The sequence below is a fragment of the Salmo trutta genome, chromosome 16 (genome assembly GCF_901001165.1).
Source record: "Salmo trutta chromosome 16, fSalTru1.1, whole genome shotgun sequence".
NCBI classification, from domain to species: Eukaryota; Metazoa; Chordata; class Actinopteri; order Salmoniformes; family Salmonidae; genus Salmo; species Salmo trutta.
The window spans coordinates 13,211,754-13,224,036 of record NC_042972.1 but is presented as its reverse complement, the minus strand read 5'-3'; the positions used below and the strand labels follow the sequence as shown (position 1 = coordinate 13,224,036).

The window sequence follows — 12,283 nt, the reverse complement described above, 5'->3', positions numbered from 1 at the left end:
CCCCGTTGACACCTCGCGTGACACACATTGCAGACCAAGTCACAGCCGAGTCAGACACAAACACACACACACACACACACACACACACACACACACACACACACACACACTGGGGCTGCTGCGGGCAAGCGGAGCAGTGTGAGTTTCACTAGTCTGACTGGTCTAATTATATGGGGCTCTAATGAACTGTAATTACTGACGTCCATGAGAGCCACTAAGCCAGTGTGGTTTAAAGGCAACTACTACGGAGTAATTGAACTCTTTCAGACTGTTTCTATGCACTGACTGTTTTTTCTATGTGCTGACCAGGGGTTGCAAAATTTCGATAAATTCCGTTTTTTTCCAGAAATCCTAGTTGGAGGATTCCGGATGTCTTGCCTATTCCCTCCTGATTCTGAGAATCCTCTAACCAGGATTTCGGGAAAACATGGGAATTATTTGAAAGTTCACTGAATGCTAGTGCATTCCTAGTGCTGACAGTTTTTTTTATGTGCTGACTGTTTTTTCTATTTGCTGACTGATTTTTCCCCCGTTGTTTCTCTGTTTCTCCTCCCAGTTTGATGGTGACAACATGTACATGAATGAAAATAACCAGGAGTTTCTCTCCCCAAATCAGGTGAGTCCAACATTTCGTTTTTTGTTGATGGAACACCTGCTTCCTTGACTAGAACAGGCCCAGACATTCCTATAATTTGACAAGGTCTCACGGTGGACTGTAAACAAAGCTGATGTCCTACATTCAGGGGTATTGGAATCCTAGCACCAAGGTCCAGAGTACTGCTGTTTTTTTGTTCCATAGCTGGTAGTTAATTAATTTATGATTGGCCAGAGATTCCACTCACATTGGGTGGTATTCAGACTTGAGATCATCACGCTTAACTTACATTTTCACGTTGTCTCCAACATAAAATAAGGATTACGTCTGAGTTGCGTATGCTGAGTTGCATCTCAACTCTGAATTGGCCAGAATTGGCCTCTGATTAGAGGGGAAGAATGACAACCTAACCAGTAGTGCTGTTGACCCAGAGTACTGGATTTGAGAAAGGGGGCTCAACAAAATGAGTTCCAATGAGATTCATGAGAAAATAGGACTGAATGCATGAACGGGTGTATTGTAGTACAGTGCAGTGCATTGTTCGACAGCTGGAGTAAAACACATGGGTTGCCATAAGGTTGGATTTGAGCTGGGGGATTTGTTGAATTTCATTGTAATGCCTCGCTGCCATACAAAGCAGGGGGAAGCACTTGTCCTTGTCAATTTAAATTCTTTGAGCCGGCCCAAAATATCTCTATCATATCACTCTGCACTGTTGTTCTAACTTATAAAGATGAGGAGATTAGATATTTTAGTTGGGGATATTTCAGTCAAGTGAGGTGTATCAGTAAGGGATATTTCAGTTGAGTGAGGTGTATCAGTAAGGGATATTTCAGTCAAGTGAGGTGTATCAGTAATGGATATTTCAGTCTAGTGAGGTGTTCAGTAAGGGATATTTCAGTCTAGTAAGGTGTATAAGTAATGGATATTTCAGTCTAGTGAGGTATATCAGTAAGGGATATTTCAGTCAATTGAGGTGTATAAGTAATGGATATTTCAGTCTACTGAGGTGTTTCAGTAAGGGATATTTCAGTTGAGTGAGCTGTTTCAGTAAGGGATATTTCAGTCTAGTGAGGTGTTTCAGTAAGGGATATTTCAGTCAAGTAAGGTGTATCAGTAATGGATATTTCAGTCTAGTGAGGTGTTCAGTAAGGGATGTTTCAGTCTAGTGAGGTGTATCACAAGGGATGTTTCAGTCTAGTGAGGTGTTTCAGTAAGGGATATTTCAGTCTAGTGAGCTGTTTCAGTAAGGGATATTTCAGTCTAGTGAGGTGTTTCAGTAAGGGATATTTCAGTCTAGTGAGGTGTTTCAGTAAGGGATATTTCAGTCTAATGAGGTGTTTCAGTAAGGGATATTTCAGTCTAGTGACACACAGAGACAGATAGGGAGTATGAGAGACAGAGAATGGAGGAGAGGAGGGAGAGTGAGAGGGCTGAGAGAGAACTTAGCTTTCCTCTGTGTTGTACTACTATATTTGCTCAACGTCAAGGTCTACTCATTTGAAAAACTGTCTTCCTCTATTTTCCACATGACCAGGTTCCCCCACCCCTTCTGTCTGACAGTGTCATGTCCTGACCAGTAAAAGGGGTTGTTTGTTATTATAGTTTGGTCAGGGCGTGGCAGGGTGTGTTTGTTTAGGGTGTTTCGGGGTGTTTTGGTTTATGCTCTATGTCAGTGTATTTCTATGTTCGTTCTATTTGTTCTATTTCTATGCATAGTTTTTGGGTTGACCTTCAATTGGAGGCAGCTGTTCCTCGTTGCCTCTAATTGAAGGTCCTATTTAATAGAGGTGTTTTTGTCATGGGATTTGTGGGTAGTTGTTTCTCTGTATAGTAATTTTGTCCTTACGAGACATTTTTTTCGTCGTTGTGTTGTTTAAGTGTTTTGTATCACGTTTCTTTATAAATAAAGAAGAAGATGAGCACCTACATTCCCGCTGCGTTTTGGTCCACTCCATACGAAGAAACATGACAGAGAGCTAAAATCAGGGGGAGCCTTTATGGGGGCGCACACTCTCATACTATAGAAGTTCATCATATAGAACCTACCTATTATTATTAAAAATCACAATCCTCTCCTTTTTGGCTTTAAACTTCTCTATCCTCAATCTGTTCCTTATCCGTTTTGATGTTCCCGTTTAACCTTTTATACCCCCCCCCCCCGCATTGAAAAGCATTTGAGTCAGTGATTCTGGGAGGGAAAAGAACCCGACGCCTCCAAACTGTCTGAAAGTGTCAAGATCAGCAGCTCACTGTAATGTCAGTACCATATCTATGGCTAATCAGGCACAGTAATCTCCACTACACTACCTGCAGTAGTGGTTTCACTTCCATCGCTCTGATGAGTCATAAAGGAATGGGGTCAGCTCTTCTGCATGTCCACTGTTCCCATGCTCATCCACCAGACCCTAGTTAGCTGAGAGCATCACTCTCTCTCCCAGTTAGTACTCTCAATTTCAATTTAAGGGCTTTATTGGTATGGGCAACATATGTTAACATTGCCAAAGCAAGTGAACTAGATAATAAACAAAGTGAAATAAACAATAAAAATGAACAGTAAACATTATACTCACAGAAGTTCCAAAATAATAAAGACATTACAAATGTCATATTATGTGCAAAAAATTAAAGTACAAAAGGGAAAATAAATAAACATAAATATTGGTTGTATTTACAATGGTGTTTGTTCTTCACTGGTTTCCCTTTTCTTGTGGCAACAGATCACAAATCTTGCTGCTGTGATGGCACACTGTGGTATTTCACCCAACAGAAATGGGAGTTTATCAAAAAATGGGTTTGTTTTCAAATTCTTTGTGGGTCTGTGTAATCTGAGGGAAATGTGTGTTTCTAATATGGTCATACATTTGGCCGGAGGTTAGGAAGTGCAGCTCAGTTTCCACCTAATTTTGTGGGCAGTGTGCACATAGCCTTTCTTCTCTTGAGAGCCAGGTCGGCCAACAGCGGCCTTTGTCAATAGCAAGGCTATGCTCACTGAGTCTGTACATAGTCAAAGCTTTCCTTAGGGGACTCTTTTTCAAGTTCGTCTCTCTGTAGGTGATGGCTTTGTTAAGGAATGTTTGGGAATCGCTTACTTTTAGGTGTTTGTAGAATTTAACCTCTACGGTTTCGGTGTGTCCCCCGATTAGCATGACATTATAAGTAACCAGAACATTTTCCAGGACATGGACATGTCTTATATGGTCAGAAAGCTTAAATTCTAACTGCACTGTCCAATTTACAGTAGCTACTACAGTGAAAAAATACCATGCTATTGTTTGAGGAGAGTGTACAACAACAACAACAATTATCACGGCAACTGGTTTGATACATTCACCTCTGAAGGTAAATAATGTACTTACATTCAGTAATCTTGCTCTGATTTGTCATCCTGAGGGTCCCAGAGATAAAATGTAGCATAGTTTTATTTGATAAAATCTATTTTTATATTCAGATGTAGGAACTGGGTTCTACAGTTTGAATCCCTGTTGTGTCTGCCCCCCTCCAACCCCCCCATCTAAATTTGTGTAAAGGTTAGTGTCTTTTCTGTAGGGAAGCTAGCTATCTATCATTTATGACATTCCTGGGAGTGTTTAAACTTACATTTTTTATTGCCATGTTCTCTATAGTTTTGTACTTGAAAATGTATGAGTTGACCAATTCGGCACATTTGGGCAGACTTAATTCAACATTTTGAACAGTAATGCGCCTTGACTCTAGACTCAAAATTGCGCCTAGACTCCTAAGCAATATAATGGCCTTTCTCTTGCATTTCAAAGATGATGGAACAATTTTTTTTTGAAAATGCATGTTTTTTTCTTTGTGTTATCTTTTCTGGATTTTGATAATTAGCGGGTATCGGCCTAATTCTGCTCTGCATGCATTATTTGGTGTTTTACGTTGTACACAAGATCTTTTTGCAGAATTCTGCATGCGGAGTCTCAATTTAGTGTTTATTCCATTTTGTGAATTCTTGGCTTGTGAGCGAGCCCCAGACCTCACAACCATAAAGAGCAATGGGTTCTATAACGGATTCAAGTATGTTTAGCCAGATCCTAATTGGTATGTCGAATTTTATGTTCCTTTTTATGGCATAGAAGGCCCTTCTTGCCTTGTCTCTCAGCTTGTTCACAGCTTTGTGGAAGTTACCTGTGGCACTGATGTTTAGGCCGAGGTATGTATAGTTTTTGTATGCTCTAGGGCAACGGTGTCTAGACGGATTTTGTATTTGTGGTCCTGGCAACTGGACCTTTTTTGGAACACCATTATTTTTGTCTTACTAAGATTTACTGTCAGGCCCAGTTCTGACAGAATCTGTGCTCTCTCTCTCTCTCGCTCTCGCTCTCACTCTCTCTCTCTCTCTCTCTCTCTCTCTCTCTCTCTCTCTCTCTCTCTCTCTCCCCTCCCTCTCTCCTTTACATATCTATTTTTACCCAGTATGCTCTCTCCCTTCTCTCTGTTTCTATCTATCCCTCCCTAGTTATATTTTCCTCTCTTCCATTCCTCCTTTCTCTTGTTCACTCCTTCCCCTATCTCGTCAACTACATCTCCCCAGTTAGCTCTCTCTCTCTCTCTCTCTCTTTCTCTCTCTCTCTTGCTCTCTTTCTCTATCTCTGTCTCATCTATCTCTCCCTAGTTATCTCTTTCCCTCCCCTTTCTCCTCTTTCTCCACACCTCTTTCTTTCTTTCTCTCTCTTCTCTTCTCTTCTCTTCTCTCTCCCTCTCTTTGTTGACAGTCGGAACAGGGCTGATTAAAAGACAAGGTCAGGCTTCTGGCAAGGCCTCAACAAGCCATTTGTCTGCCCGGGATCACTCGCAATCGTCTTGGCAACAGTGTACATAACGAGTGACGAACGCAGAGTCTCCCTTTGCTCCGGTGTCTCCCGGCATCGGATCGATACAGCCCCAAGCCGGCAACATGGGCTGAGTCCCAAATAGCACCTTATTTCCTATACAGATGCACTGGTCAAAAGTAGTGCGCTATACAAGGAATAGGGTGCCATTTGGGATGTATCTCTGACATGACAACCCTCCCCTGATACCTCTAGACTGGACTAAATGCTTGCGAGCTTGACTTCTATTGTAGCTCGCTCCTGGAGGGCCCAGAGAGTGCTCTTTCTCTCTTTCTCAGTGGACATTGAGTTGAAGACTCTTGCACTGAACTGAATAGAACTAGATATGATGAAAATAAGCCATTTCAGGCAGAGATGCCGTCGCAATTCTGTATTGAAAGCCCACTCTGATATTTACAGCTGGTTTTGTTTTATCATTTACATGTTTGATACTGTACTGTACATATTATATAGCCACTGATTCTTGATACTGTACATATTATACAGCCACTGATTCTTGATACTGTACATATTATATAGCCACTGATTCTTGATACTGTACATATTATACAGCCACTGATTCTTGATACTGTACATATTATATAGTCACTGATTCTTGATACTGTACATATTATATAGTCACTGATTCTTGATACTGTACATATTATACAGCCACTGATTCTTGATACTGTACATATTATATAGCCACTGATTCTTGATACTGTACATATTATATAGCCAATGATTCTTCGTAGTGTATATATTATATAGCCACTGATTCTTGATACTGTACATATTATATAGTCACTGATTCTTGATACTGTACATATTATACAGCCACTGATTCTTGATACTGTACATATTATATAGTCACTGATTCTTGATACTGTACATATTATATAGTCACTGATTCTTGATACTGTACATATTATACAGCCACTGATTCTTGATACTGTACATATTATATAGCCACTGATTCTTGATACTGTACATATTATATAGCCAATGATTCTTCGTAGTGTATATATTATATAGCCACTGATTCTTGATACTGTACATATTATATAGTCACTGATTCTTGACAACATATTTTATAAATGCCTCATGAGCTTATTACGACTGTCTAACCCCATTTTTTTATTAAGGAGTGGGCCTTTTCAAAAGCACTGTACTTTCTCCATATGACCTTAACAATACTAAATTTTGATGTGTTATATGAATTAATTTAGCATAGTAGACGTTTGGGAAAATCAGTCTGAGAGAGGGGGGAGAGAGACGGGGAGAGAGAGACGGGAGAGAGAGACGGGGAGAGAGAGAGACGGGGAGAGAGAGAGACGGGAAGAGAGAGAGACGGGAGAGAGAGACAGGAGAGAGAGACGGAGAGAGAGAGAGAGACGGAGAGAGAGAGAGAGACAGAGAGAGAGAGAGAGAGAGAGAGAGACGGAGAGAGAGAGAGAGATGGAGAGAGAGACGGAGGGAGAGAGAGAGAGAGAGAGAGAGACGGAGAGAGCGAGAGAGAGAGAGAGAGAGAGAGACGGGAGAGAGAGAGAGACGGAGAGAGAGAGAGACGGTTGGGAGTGAGAGAGAGAGTGATAGAGAGAGAGAGAGAGAGAGAGAGAGAGAGACGGAGAGAGAGAGATGGAGAGAGACGGAGAGAGAGAGAGACGAAGAGAGAGAGAGAGAGAGAGAGTAGCTGGAATAATTATCTTAATGGAGTGACTGTTTGGATATGCAGCCAAAGTAGCTAGTAGAGATTATAATCTCGCAATTAGTGTAACGAGGTTTTATTGATTGGCCCCGTTGTAGCACCGCGGCTGCCAATGGTCTGCTGGTTCTACATGCATAGCGAGTCAGTCAGCTCCTACACTACGGTACTACTGCGTTCCCCAGCTCCTACACTACAGTACTACTGCGTTCCCCAGCTCCTACACTACAGTACTACTGCATTCCCCAGCTCCAACACTACAGTACTACTGTGTTCCCCAGTTCCAACACCACAGTACTACTGCGTTCCCGAGTTCCAACACCACAGTACTACTGCGTTCTCCAGTTCCTACACTACGGTACTACTGCGTTCCCCATCTCCTACACTACGGTACTACTGCGTTCCCCAGCTCCTATACTACAGTACTACTGCATTCCCCAGCTCCTACACTACAGTACTACTGCGTTCACCAGCTCCTACACTACAGTACTACTGCGTTCCCCATCTCCTACACTACAGTACTACTGCGTTCCCCAGCTCCTATACTACAGTACTACTGCGTTCCCCAGCTCCTACACTACAGTACTACTGCATTCCCCATCTCCTACACTACAGTACTACTGCATTCTCCAGCTCCTATACTACAGTACTACTGCATCGCCAGCTCCTATACTACAGTACTACTGCATTCCCCAGCTCCTACACTACGGTACTACTACTGCGTTCCCCAGCTCCTACACTACAGTACTACTGCGTCCCTCAGCTCCTATACTACAGTACTACTGCGTTCCCCAGCACCTTCACTACAGTACTACTGTGTTCCCCAGCTATGGTGATAAACCGTTGATACTGTATTAGGATAGGGTGATAAACTGTTTATACTGTATTAGGCTAGGGTGATAAACCGCTTATACTGTATTAGGCTAGGGTGATAAACCGTTTATACAGTGTTCGTCGAGGGTGATAAACAGTTTATACTGTATTAGGCTAGGGTGATAAACCGTTTATATAGTATTATGCTAGGGTGATAAACCGTTTATACTGTATTGGGCTAGGGTGATAACCCATTTATACTGTATTAGGCTAGGGTGATAACCCATTTATACTGCATTAGGCTAGGGTGATAAACCGTTTATACTGTATTAAGCTAGGGTGATAAACCGTTTATACTGTATTAGGCTAGGGTGATAAACCGTTTATACTGCATTAGGCTAGGGTGATAAGTCGTGTATACTGTATTAGGCTAGGGTGATAAACAGTTTATACTGTATTAGGCTAGGGTGATAAACCGTTTATACTGCATTAGGCTAGGGTGATAAGTCGTGTATACTGTATTAGGCTAGGGTGATAAACCGTTTATACTGTATTAGGCTAGGGTGATAAACCGTTTAATACATATTAGGCTAGGGTGATAAACCATTTAATACATATTAGGCTAGGGTGATAAACCGTTTATACTGTATTAGGCTAGGGTGATAAACCGTTTATACTGTATTAGGCTAGGGTGATAAACCGTTTATACTGTATTCGGCTAGGGTGATAAACCGTTTAATACATATTAGGCTAGGGTGATAAACCGTTTGTACTGTATTAGGCTAGGGTGATAAACCGTTTGTACTGTATTAGGCTAGAGTGATAAACCGTTTGTACTGTGTTAGGCTAGGGTGATAAGTTGTGTATACTGTATTAGGCTAGGGTGATAAACCGTTTATACTGTATTAGGCTAGGGTGATAAACCGTTTATACTGTATTAGGCTAGGGTGATAAACCGTTTATACTGTATTAGGCTTGGCTGATAAACCGTTTATACTGCATTAGGCTAGGGTGATAAACCGTTTATACAGTATTAGGCTAGGGTGATAAACCGTTTATACTGTATTAGGCTAGGGTGATAAACAGTTATACTGTATTAGGCTAGGGTGATAAACCGTTTATACTGTATTAGGCTAGGGTGATAAACCGTTTATACTGTATTAGGCTAGGGTGATAAACAGTTATACTGTATTAGGCTAGGGTGATAAACAGTTATACTGTATTAGGCTAGGGTGATAAACCGTTTATACTGTATTAGGCTAGGGTGATAAACCGTTTAATACATATTAGGCAAGGGTGATAAACCATTTAATACATATTAGGCTAGGGTGATAAACCGTTTATACTGTATTAGGCTAGGGTGATAAACCGTTTATACAGTATTAGGCTAGGGTGATAAACCGTTTATACTGTATTAGGCTAGGGTGATAAACCGTTTATACTGTATTAGGCTAGGGTGATAAACCGTTTTCTACTGTATTCGGCTAGGGTGATAAACCGTTTAATACATATTAGGCTAGGGTGATAAACCGTTTGTACTGTATTAGGCTAGGGTGATAAACCGTTTGTACTGTATTAGGCTAGGGTGATAAACCGTTTGTACTGTATTAGGCTAGGGTGATAAGTTGTGTTTACTGTATTAGGCTAGGGTGATAAACCATTTATACTGTATTAGGCTAGGGTGATAAACCGTTTATACTGTATTAGGCTAGGGTGATAAACCGTTTATACTGTATTAGGCTAGGCTGATAAACCGTTTATACTGCATTAGGCTAGGGTGATAAACCGTTTAATACATATTAGGCTAGGGTGATAAACTGTTTGTACTGTATTAGGCTAGGGTGATAAACCGTTTATACTGTATTAGGCTAGGGTGATAAACCGTTTATACTGTATTAGGCTAGGGTGATAAACAGTTATACTGTATTAGACTAGGGTGATAAACAGTTATACTGTATTAGGCTAGGGTGATAAACAGTTATACTGTATTAGGCTAGGGTGATAAACCGTTTATACTGTATTAGGCTAGGGTGATAAACCGTTTATACTGTATTAGGCTAGGGTGATAAACCGTTTAATACATATTAGGCTAGGGTGATAAACCGTTTGTACTGTATTAGGCTAGGGTGATAAACCGTTTATACTGTATTAGGCTAGGGTGATAAACCGTTTGTACTGTATTAGGCTAGGGTGATAAACCGTTTAATACATATTAGGCTAGGGTGATAAACCGTTTAATACATATTAGGCTAGGGTGATAAACCGTTTGTACTGTATTAGGCTAGGGTGATAAACTGTTTATATAGTATTATGCTAGGGTGATAAACCGTTGATACGGTATTAGGCTAGGGTGATAAACCGTTTATAATGTATTCGGCTAGGGTGATAAACATTTTATACTGTATTAGGCTAGGGTGATAAACTGTTTATACTGTATTAGGCTAGGGTGATAAACCGTTTATACTGGATTAGGCTAGGCTGATAAACCGTTTATACTGTATTAGGCTAGGGTGATAAACTGTTTATACTGTATTAGGCTAGGGTGATAAACCGTTTATACTGTATTCGGCTAGGGTGATAAACCGTTTAATACATATTAGGCTAGGGTGATAAACCGTTTAATACATATTAGGCTAGGGTGATAAACCATTTATTCTGTATTAGGCTAGGCTGATAAACCGTTTATACTGCATTAGGCTAGGGTGATAAACCGTTTGTACTGTATTAGGCTAGGGTGATAAACAGTTTATACTGTATTAGGCTAGGGTGATAAACCGTTTATACTGTATTAGGCTAGGGTGATAAACCGTTTGTACTGTATTAGGCTAGGGTGATAAACCGTTTATACTGTATTAGGCTAGGGTGATAAACCGTTTATACTGTATTAGGCTAGGGTGATAAACAGTTTATACTGCATTAGGCTAGGGTGATAAACCGTTTATACTGTATTAGGCTAGGGTGATAAACAGTTTATACTGCATTAGGCTAGGGTGATAAACCGTTTATACTGTATTAGGCTAGGGTGATAAACCGTTTATACTGTATAGCTGGGAATTTAGAATGTTTTTATTTAATTTTTTAATAGCACCCCTTGTGTGCACTTACGGTAATACTGTATACTCCAGTATTGTATAGAAACGGTATGCCGGTATGAAAATCGGGATACCGCCCAACCCTAGAATAATGCATTATGGATCGTCGTTTGAATGGTCTAATGATAAAGTGAAACACATTTACATGTTGTTGTTTTTTGACTCGCTGTAGTAAATGGCATTGCACCCCTCCCCACCCGTACCCTTATTGGATTCTGCTTACAAAAGACAGCCTCTGGCAATGGCTAATTTCAAGTTGGGGCTGCTTGTTTTCCATTTGTACAAGTTGAAAATAGTTTAACTTGAAATGCCATGTTTCTTCTATTTTTGTTGTGCATTCCATGTTTTGAGTCGTTCAGCTTTGGCACAGATTCCACGCCAATCCCTGGTGTGGTGTTGTAATTAACAAAGTGTTTGAATGCCAACAATGTGGTTGTGATTTCTATATTGCAAAAGAAGTCATAGGTTTCAGAACCATGTTTTTCATGAAAAAAATTAAAAGATCTGGTATTCACGAGAAATTCACCGTAATTAAACACCATCCTCTTAGGTATTGGAGACAATAGAGGTTTTGGGATCCAATAATGATTTTAGGGGGTGAAAAGTAACCGATTACAGATATATCTGCCAATATATTGTTTTTTATAGGTGGAATGAAAAACAAAGCTTTCTTAAAACAAAGAATGTTACAGAGGATTAACAGATACTCTCAATTATGTCTTAACTAAATATTAAAATGTACATTATTTATTATAAGAACATTTTATTTTATGGTTTACATGATAACCACCAAAAAGCAAAATATTCTCTGTAAATATAACTGTAAATGTACCTTCTTAGGTACAACTTAAAGATTTGTCTATCTGTGGCGGTGGATGAGAATGCAGACTTGTCTGTGCTCAAGCTCCACAAGCACACTAATAAACAACAAGGGCTGAATTATTCAATTGCCTCAAAGTAAATCTGAAACTGTTCACAACCTAGGCAGTGAAATGCAGTAACTTGCCGTTCGTAATGTCACCGCTAGATGTGAGCGGCAGCATTAGTATTGAGTAGATTGACTGCTTTACAGCAGTCAACGGTCATGTAAACAAACGCTTTATGGCAATCTAGAAATGAGAGCTTGTTATCCCATTGCTGGACACACTTTTCACTGTGACGTATAGCCCCGCCCACTGGGCGAAATGCAGTGAAAGAGTCTGTCCCTTATTATGACAATCTTTCCTTACTGAAAACATCATGTAAATTA

At 40.3% G+C, this 12,283-nt stretch overlaps 1 pseudogene; it reads left to right on the top strand.

Moving 5' to 3' along the window:
* LOC115150115 (thymocyte selection-associated high mobility group box protein TOX-like) overlaps window positions 1–12,283 on the top strand; it is a 163,543-nt pseudogene that overhangs the window by 82,765 nt on the left and 68,495 nt on the right.